The sequence below is a fragment of the Ovis aries genome, chromosome 26 (assembly GCF_016772045.2).
Source record: "Ovis aries strain OAR_USU_Benz2616 breed Rambouillet chromosome 26, ARS-UI_Ramb_v3.0, whole genome shotgun sequence".
In the NCBI taxonomy this organism is placed as follows: domain Eukaryota; kingdom Metazoa; phylum Chordata; class Mammalia; order Artiodactyla; family Bovidae; genus Ovis; species Ovis aries.
In genome coordinates this window covers 38,714,248-38,722,452 of record NC_056079.1, presented here as the reverse complement: position 1 = coordinate 38,722,452, position 8,205 = coordinate 38,714,248, and the positions used below count along the sequence as shown (strand labels likewise).

Sequence of the window (8,205 nt, the reverse complement as noted above, 5' to 3'; positions counted from 1 at the left end):
TCAGTCTAGTATTCCTACCCTCTTTCAGTCTACTGCAGATATTTCTGCCTATAGATAAACAGGTTGATGCATGATTGTGGGATGGTAAAGAGAGCATACATTTCAGAGCCTGATGCTCCTGGGTTCAGATCTTCACCTCAACACATATCATCTGTGTGTAAACTGAGCAAACAATTTAATCTCTGAGCATGAAAGACGTTGCAAAGTTGCCCCCCACCCCCACGCCAAAGCCGGGTAACAAATTACATCAGACGTCTGATGACACTTAGCCCCATGGCTGGTTTATAAAGTAAGTCCAATACGTGGTCGTATTGTCACTCAACAAATATTTATTAAACCCCTATGTATGTGCAGAATTCTATTTTCATCACTGCAGAAAATGGCAAAGAATCCAAACCTCTGCCCTCATGAAGCCACCATTCTAAAAAATCATAGACACTCGGATCCTGTTTCTGCATGTCAGGTCCTATCTTTATTGCCTGAAAAAATAGGGTTCAATTTATGTTACTCACTGGGCTTTTAACTTCTCAAAACAGAAGCTTCATATCAAAGTATCCCCAACTGTTCTCTCTCCAGCTTTAATCAAGTGTATTTTGGGAAGCATTTCTCAGATCTCTCTTTGATGCTGCATTGGTTGGATCCTTTTTGGTCCCAAGTGACAGAAACCAAATTTGAGCTTGTTGAAGCCAAGAGGCACATTTATTGAAGAGAGGATGAATAAAAAGCTGTGGCTGGACCTCCAAACCACTGGAACCAGGAACTCAATTGCTCTTCCTCTCAAATCTGTCCCTGGGGGGGCAGCTTTATGTCACGTGGAAGTGTGACTTTCTCCATGTAGCAGATAGCATTCCCGCCCGTGGCTCCTACAATTCACTAACACACTCCTTGCAGTTTTCCTGTCCAACATTCTGATCATTCCAGCTTGGAACAGGGATTCCCTACTGGGTCATTGAGCTTTGTAGTCACATGACATTTCCTATGGCAATTACATGGCTGGGGGACTAAGAGGGCATATCACTCACCGGTGGAATCTCATTGTAAAGTGTGATACAAATGAACTGATTTGCAAAACAGAAACAGATTTACAGATGTTGCAAACTTATGGTTATCTAAGGGAAAAGGGGAAGGATGGGGGCGGGAGGGATAAATCAGGAGCTTGGGATAATCAAACACACACTATTATACATAAGATATTGAATGGATAAACAATAAGGGCATACTGTATAGCGCAGTGAACTCTGCCCAACCTTCTGGGATAATATATGTATGAGAAAAGAATCTGAAGAAGAATAGATACATCTACGACTGAATCACTTCGTTGCATCTGATACACTAGTTGGGTCTGTTGTAGTTGATCATAAATCACTAGCTGTAGTTGATTGTAAATCAGCTACACTCCAAGACAACTTTTTTAAAAAGAGGGCACGCCTAAGAGCTCCATAGGTGCCCACACTACCAGTCAAGACATAGAATCCCCAGGAGGCTGGTTCTCACATCACAGTCACCTTCCTGGCAGGAAGTACGTATAAACAGCAACTCTGAAAGCTGGAGAAATGAACAAACCACAGAGCTAGAAGAAGCCACAACTTATTCCATCCACACAAGATGTCCATCAATAGAAGTGAACCAACAATGCATTACCACCTGTAAATTTATCTAGTATGTTCAAAACAAACACATTAAAAAGGGATTACTCACTATTTATGTGTCAGGGAAGCAATAATAACGTCTTTATTGCACATATTGGTGTTCTTGAGTGCTTCCAAAGTGATGTGGAACTTGAAAACATATTCCGGTTTCAGAGAATTAATTAGCTCCCCTGTGCAGCAACTCATGAGCAGCACCGCCATGCTGGACATAGACTGACTGAGTCAGAAAGGGGAGCGATACTGAATTATTCATCTTTGCAATAAGTGTACATCAAGCATCCACACCATGTGGGCTCTGGGCTGAGGGCTGTGAGCACATAAATGGATTGAAATAAAGTCCTTGCTCTCAAGGAGCTTGCAGCCTAGTTGGTGGGTGGGGCGAGTTGGGGGAGGGTAGTGAACTTGTCAATAGCTGACTCTAATCAAAACAAAGGGCCCAGGTAAGAAGGATAAATATTGAGATGCTGGAGGAGGCTATGAAATAGTGTGTAAGATAGGTCTGGGAAGAAAGAAATTGCAGAGGTTTGTGAAAACCGTGATTAGGAATTTGGTCTTTTACTATATGGAGCCATTATTAATGATTATGTATGTATACCTACATATATATTTGTTGTTTTTCAGTCACCAAGTCATGTCTGACTCTTTGCAACCCCATGGACTGCAGCACTCCAGGCTTCCCTATCCTTCTCTATCTCCCAGAGTTTGCTCAAACTCATGTCCATTGAGTTGCAGATGCCATCCAAGCATTTCATCCTCTGTCGTCCCCTTCTCCTCCCACCTTCAGTCTTTCCCAGCATCAGGGTCTTTTCCAGTGAGTCAACTCTTTGCATCAGGCGGCCAAATTATCAGAGCTTCAGCTACAGCCTCAGTCCTTCCAATAAATATTCAGGATTGATTTCCTTTAGGTTTGACTGATTTGATCTCCTTGCCGTCTAAGTAACTCTCAAGAGAGTATGTGTGTGTGTGTATATTTAATTAATTTGAATTCATGTAAATGGATACTCTTCAAATTATTGTTGTTTTTTTGGTGTTAAACAATAAACTTATTTCTCCCACCCAACAGCCCCTTCCTTTGGCAACCACCAATGTCTTCTCTGTATCTGAGTCTTGTTTTGTTTGGCGGATTCCACAAACGTTGAGCTCATACAGTGTTTGTCTTCCTCTAACTTATTTCACTTAGCATAATGCTCTCGAGACACTCCATGTTGTCACGAATGGCAGGATTTTTCTTTTTCACAGCTGAGTACTATTCCGTTACACATATATTCTCTACATTTACTTTATCCTTTTATCTGTTGATAAGCACAGGTCGTTTCCCTATTTTGGCTATCGCAAATAATGTTGCAATGAACATGGGGGTATAAATATCTTTCCAAGAGAGTGAGTTTTGTTTCCTTCAAATAAACACCCTGAAGTGGGACTTCTGGGTCATATGGGAGTTCTCTTTTGAATTTCTTTGAGGACCCTCCATACTGTTTTCCATAGTGGCTGCACCAGCTTACACTCCTAGCTAGTACTCCAATTCTTAATGAAAACTCTCTATACCTGGAAGGAAAATCGATCCACTTGCCTAAATTATTCAAATGATTATCTTTTTAAATAGCTTGCCTGGTGAGTTTCAGATCAAAATGTATATACTATTGTGTAAAGACTGGACTGTTTGTGGAATGGGCAACACTTAGTTTAGATTTTCCACACTCACAGAAGATCTGATCTTTGTTGACGTTCCTTTTTTTGTGAATCAGACTGCCATGAAATGAGGAAATCTGTGAGAAGCTGTGGAGAGAGACACACGGAGAGGTGAACACGGAAGGACAGTGAGGACCCCGCCCTCAACTCCTGGTGACCCCTGAGAGCCTGTAGCCCGCCAGGTGGCAGGGTGAGCCATCTGGGAGGCAGAGGAAGTGTCCGTTCTGAGTGCAGAGGCCCTGAGTTCACACAGCACAGGCCAGAACTCAGCCTTCCTCCCTGAGCCTTGTCTAGATTTCAGATCCAGCTCGAGGAAGGGTTGTTATTTTAAGCCAAGAAGTTCTAGGGTGGTTCTTTCTCAAGAGCGGTTAACCGGCACACCTTCCACAAAGAATTCACGACAGTGACATCTTTTCGGCTTGATCCCATTCATTCCTTAGACACCAGAGTTTTTGACACCCCCAACTCTTCAGATTTCAGAAATTCAACTCAAGGGTTCTTTCTCTTGAGAGTTTCAAAGGGAGACAATTCAAAATTCAAAGACTTTCCTTTACATGCAAAATTACTGAAATATATTCCTTTTAAAACAATTGACCCCTATGTTTAAAATAAATTGCACTAAGAACACCAGTAAATATTGTTGGCCTTTACATTTCCGTAACATTTGTAATATACACAGACAAGTTTTACAAAAGCTTCACCTCCAACCCACAGGGACTACCGCTGTACATGTGAAGGTCACAGACACTCATGGCCCTTCAATGCCAGGCTTTCTTCCCTAATTCACTAATCAAGAGTTACAAATATAACTTCTCTCTCCTCTTCCTTTTTTTGTGTTGGCTCTTAAGACAAGGCGGGAACAGCAACCAGTCAGCTCTTCATATTAAGCAGCATATTTTGCTGAGCTGGACTTGACTCCTGGTTGCTACAAAACAAATTCAAGTTTATATGGAAGGTGACAAACTCCATGCCCTGTCATTCATCCTTTTTATAGCCTGGGTGACACCAACAGTCAGCAAGTCTTGTTGATTATGTGAATCGACTAGAGCACAAAGCGTCCTAGTCTAGAGATTTCCTGTGTCAATAGTTAGAAATTGTTTGTTTTAATTAAGAGAAAACTAATTCCACTGCTTTTGGTTACTACATAAATTTTTAAAAAGAAACCCATAATCCCAGTATTAAGAGGGATAAACAATGCTTATCGTTTCAACTGCATATTTATTACCTAGAGTGCATATTACTCTACACAGGAGTCTAAATGCATATATATGCAACAAAACATGTCTTAAACTCTTTAACAGTTAATAATGGCCAAAAGGAAAACATATTGAGATTTTACTATGCCTTAGGCATTGCATTGTTTTTTCATAAATACTATTTAATTTAAAGCACGAAGACACTATGAGGTAAATAACATCAATCCAATCATACAACCAAGGTATTAGAGAGGAATAGCACAGCTGGCAAGTAAAAATGACTCCAAACCGAGATCTGTCCGTTTCAGATTTTAATTTTCACTATTTTCTCATCTTCTGCATCTGATTTTTTCAACTAAAATTGTATTATAGCCATCATTCCTGACCATGTTCACCTATCCACTTACAACAACAGTTCAATGTCTGACTAATATCGAAATAGTTTTTCAAACTATTTCACCATTTCTTTCTTGTGAGATATGAGTTCGGTTTTGATATTCTACTAGTAAAAGCAACACAGCAATAAACATCCTGGTAGAATAAATCTTGTTGTACATCCTCAATTATTTCCTGAGGATGATTTTCTAGAAATAGAGTCATGAGGACAAAGACATGCAAATATTTTATGTTTTCAATAGTAATGCCAAATTTCCCTTCAGAAAAAAACTATACCAAATTACACACCTGCCATCCATATTTACCTGTGACTTTATCTAAAAAACAAAACAAAATAAATAAACAAAACTTCAAACTACAACCTTTCTAATCATAGTATCATCTTGGAAAATATCTTAGGAGTCATTCCCCCCACCCCAATCTCCTACACATTTATGGACCCTTTTCATAGTGCAGCCCTGATCTGGGGTATCTATCCTATAGTTGATAGAAAGTGAGCGCAGTAAATAAAGGATTACTTAATACATCCCTAAGCCACAAAGCACAAACTCTCTCGGCAATGAAATACTGCTCAGTTCGAAGATGCATCCAGAATAAGAGAGCCACACTGGAAATGAGGAAACCTTGGCAGGCTTCCAACAGACTGGACACGGGTCATGAAATGATAAAAATTGTCTGGTCCTTCTCACCTGGAATGGGTTTGCTCTAGGTGTTAGTGCTGGGTATGTACCTCTCACCCTATGCAGCTGTGCAACAGCTTGGTTTTCTTTGCCTTTGGGAATTCTGCAGACAGAGGTGGGGTGATCAGTGAGAGAAGATTATTTAGAAACAAGAATGAAGTACACAGTTGTACATTTCTAGCTCACAGAGGTGTGAGTTTAACTGTCTGTGTCTTCTGTCCCACCCAAACTCTTACAGATTTCATCACTGAGTCCTTGGGATTCTAGAGACACTGGGATTTAGCTGCTTGAAGGAGAAATTGACCTTCCACTGGTTAAGCTTTCCTTGAGAACCCTACCGGTTAGACACAACACATTGCTGGATGTTGCAGTGGAGAAAGAAAATTAACAATACTCACAGGTGAATGAAGCAATAGAAATCTATAAACAAATCCATAAAACAAATATATGTAAATCCTGCAAGTGATTGGCAAATACAACGGTGACAGCAAAGAGAAGGGAAGGTTAATTCTGCCTGGGGTGAGAGTGAGGATGGGCTATAAAAGAAGGTGCTATCTGTAGACCCTGGGGAGGCCAGGTCCTCTGGCCCAATTTTTTATTTTTTCCTTTTGGTATAGATCTGATAAATAATTTACATCATGAAACAATACCGTTATGAAAATCAGATATTCGCTTTAATCTTACACACACTTTCTTAAGGGACTTACAGACTCCATTTCGGCTGCACATACATGCACAGTCCTCCCCGGGAGAGGAAGGAAAAAAATAATTTTCTAACACCTTCTGCTTTGGGAAACTGACTGGACTGGCTGGGGGGGAAGGGCTCTGAGCCCAAAACTTTGGGCTTCCGGAACTGCAGGGGGCCTTTCCAGGGTCTTGGAGTCTTGAGGGGGGAGGCGGGGGTGGTAGCCCACTTAATCATCTTCCGGCAAAATAGCCGAGCGCGATACTCTGCACCTAGTGGACCATCATCTGTCGAAAGGATTTCAAGCATCCTCCTTTCTTCCCATTTAGAGGTTCATCCACCCATATCCCCACGTTGTGTTGCTCCGGCCAGCTAAATTCGGTTCTGATCTCGAGAGTTAGAAAAAACAGAGGAGAAAGGATCGGGCCGTAGCATGCTGAGCGTGGAGCTATGCCAGGAGGTGTGAGAGAGGGGGGCGAGGGCGGCGCACCGAGCGAGCGCTCGCGCCCCAGCTCCGCGGCTCCTGCGGCCGTCGCTCAGCCCCCGCCCCCTCGCTCCCTCGCGGACCCCCGCCCGGCAGGCGGGAGGGCAGCGCCCGCGCCGCCGAGGCTGGGCTCGGGCTGTCGCGCTCGTCCCCTGCTGCTCTGGCCGTCCCCAGCCGCCGCCTCCTCCTCCCACTCCCTCCTCCCCGGCCGGGCTTTGGAGGCGATTCCCCTCTAGCGACCGAGCCGATCGCTTCTGGGCGGGCGGCGCTTTGTCTGCTCCCTCCAGCGAGGCTCCGGGCCCGGCGCCGGGTCTGCAGCGGCCGCCGCTGCAGCGGGAGCCCGGCAGCGCCTTCTCGCGCCCCCGGGGGCCGCGCCCTCTCCCTGCCGAGGCGCCGGGGGACGGCGGCCCAGCCACTCACCGCCCGCGTCCCGCGCACCAACGCCGCTGCCGCCGCCGCCGCCGCGGGAGAACCGGCCCGGTCCGAGGCAGGCAGCCCGGCGGGCAGTCGGGCGGGGACGGCGGCTGCTGCGGGTCTGGCAGCGCGCACGCCACCCCGCAGACGCACCCAACGCCTCCTCCGTGCGCTGCGAGGATGGAGCAGCCGCCCCGGCCGCGGACTGGCGCAAGGTAAGGTGTAGCCGCCTGTTGCTTTTCGCCCAGCGCCGCGTTGGCCCCTCTGCCCGGGTACCTAGGCCGTCCCTCTCCGGAACCCGTAGAGAAGAACCATCATCACCCCATTTCTGAGCCGTGTCCAACCCCCAGGCTCCCCGGCGCAGATCCTTGGAGAGACCCCCTTCCTGGCGAGTGGCGGGAGGTGAGGGGTGTCGACCCTCTTTGCTCGCGTGCCGCTGGCTGCAGTGCCACAGTCTGCAAACTTTTGTGCCCCCTCGCTGCGCGGCGCTCAGCCAGTGCGCGCAAGTTGCACAGCTAGTTCTCGCTCGCGCCCTTCCCCCATCCCCCCCCCCACCCCCCGCCTCGCCGGAGGCATCTGTCTATTTCTCTGTGTGTTCTTGCCAGTCGACTTTTCGCTTCCTGCAGAGGGGCCAGGGTCTGGGACCCAGAGGTGCTCATCCTGCCTGTAGGGGTTGAGTAGGAGCAGAGAGGGTGAAATAGAATCGGTGGGACGTGGCGGGGGGGGGGGAGGCTTCTCCCCCGCCCCGGGGCTCCGTCCGGCGCGGCGGGAGTCGGTCGGTTCTCCCGTGTGCCACCCCCAACTCGGTCATGAAACCCTCGGAGTGGTTTGCGGCTGTGCGCCGTGGGAAGGCAAGTGCAGATCCGGGTGGGTGAAGTAAGTGGTTTTGGGGGGGGGCAAAGGTGGCCGGCGGGGTGTTGGGGGGGCGGTGGGAGGAAGCTGGAGGTGGAGACAGATCGGGTTGAGGGGAGACCAAAAGCTCGGCTCAAGTGGGCGAGGGGCCGGCTCCCCA

At 46.6% G+C, this 8,205-nt stretch overlaps 1 protein-coding gene across 3 annotated transcripts in view; it reads left to right on the top strand.

The window, feature by feature from the left end:
• The first annotated feature begins 6,856 nt into the window (after positions 1 to 6,856).
• The window catches only part of LRRC3B (leucine rich repeat containing 3B), a 94,470-nt gene continuing 93,121 nt past the window's right edge, over positions 6,857 to 8,205 (top strand). The window contains exon 1 of one of the 3 annotated variants that reach the window (XM_015104649.4): positions 6,857 to 7,408. The gene's annotated coding sequence lies outside the window, so the exon portion shown is untranslated. Of the gene's footprint in view, positions 7,409 to 7,971; positions 8,070 to 8,205 lie in introns of those variants that run through there. The other 2 variants (XM_042241487.2, XM_042241488.2) reach the window with 2 other exon arrangements.